We start from the raw sequence: 1,419 nt of genomic DNA on the forward strand, positions 1-1,419 counted from the left end.
CGCTGGCACCTTCACCTGGGGCAGCCCCCACACCTGGGGCAGCCCCCACACCTGGGGCAGCCCCCACACCTGGGGCAGGGTGACACTGCAGCCCATGGGGGGGCCCTGTCCCGGCCCCCACACCTGGGACAGGTAAACGATGTGGTTGGTCCATGGCCTGGCCCCACACCTGGGACAGGTAAATGATGTGGTTGGTCCATGGCCTGGCCCCACACCTGGGACAGGTAAATGATGTGGTTGGTCCATGGCCTGGCCCCCACACCTGGGACAGGTAAGTGATGTGGCTGGTCCATGGCCTGGGCCCACACCTGGGACAGGTAAACGATGTGGTTGGTCCATGGCCTGGCCCCACACCTGGGCAGGTTAAGGGTGTGCTCAGTCCATGCCCCAGCCCCACACCTGGGGTAGGTTAAGGGTGTGCTCGGTCCCTGTCCCACACCTGGGGCAGGTTAAGGATGCGCTCAGTCTGTGTGCCATCCTGCACACCTGGGCAGGTTAAGGGTGTGCTTGGTTTGTGTCCCACACCTGGGCAGGTTAAGGGTGTGCTCAGTCCGTGTCCCAGCCCCACACCTGGGCAGGTTAAGGGTGTGCTCAGTCCAATGTTCAAACCCCACACCTGGGCAGGTTAAGGGTGTGCTCAGTCTGTGTGCCATCCTGCACACCTGGGCAGGTTAAGGGTGTGCTCAGTCCATGTCCCACACCTGGGCAGGTTAAAGGTGTGCTCGGTCCGTGTCCCACACCCGGGGCAGGTTAAGGGTGTGCTCAGTCCATGTTCAAGCCCCACACCTGAGGCAGGTTAAGGGTGTGCTCAGTCCATGTTCCACACCTGGGCAGGTTAATGATGTGCTCGGTCCGTGTCCCACACCTGGGCAGGTTAAGGATGTGCTCGGTCCATGTTCAAGCCCCACACCTGGGGCAGGTTAATGATGCGCTCAGTCCGTGTGCCATCCTGCACACCTGGGCAGGTTAAGGGTGTGCTCAGTCCATGTCCCACACCTGGGCAGGTTAAGGGTGTGCTCAGTCCGTGTCCCACACCTGGGGCAGGTTAAGGGTGTGCTCAGTCCGTGTCCCAGCCCCACACCCGGGGTAGGTTAAGGGTGTGCTCGGTCCGTGTCCCACACCTGGGCAGGTTAAGGGTGTGCTCGGTCCGTGTCCCACACCTGGGCAGGTCGAGCCCCCCCCCCACGGGGGGCAGCCCCTACCCGTGCCCCAGGCTGACGATGCGGTCGATGAGCTGGGCCCGCGTCCGCTGCACCTCCGCGCTCAGCCGCTGGATCTCGGCGCGGAGCCGCTCGTTGTGCGCCGTCAGCCCCCGCCCCCGCCGCTCCCCGGCCCGCTCCGCCCGCCCCCCGTTCCGCCCCCGCCGCTCCAGCCGCTCCCCGTTCCGCTCCCGCCGCTCCGGCCGCTCCCCGTTCCGCT

General features: G+C 65.4%; 1 long non-coding RNA gene across 1 annotated transcript; it reads right to left on the minus strand.

Moving 5' to 3' along the window:
• Window positions 1-412: 412 nt before the first annotated feature.
• On the minus strand, window positions 413-1,164 carry LOC108510513. Its single transcript, XR_001878827.1, has 3 exons — window positions 958-1,164; window positions 617-786; window positions 413-439 (listed from the first exon to the last, which is right to left on the minus strand). It is a non-coding gene; the product is annotated as an uncharacterized LOC108510513 (long non-coding RNA).
• Between the last annotated feature and the right edge of the window lie 255 nt (window positions 1,165-1,419).

This window comes from Lepidothrix coronata, unplaced genomic scaffold, assembly GCF_001604755.1.
Source record: "Lepidothrix coronata isolate B3197 unplaced genomic scaffold, Lepidothrix_coronata-1.0 Scaffold1165, whole genome shotgun sequence".
Classification (NCBI taxonomy): domain Eukaryota; kingdom Metazoa; phylum Chordata; class Aves; order Passeriformes; family Pipridae; genus Lepidothrix; species Lepidothrix coronata.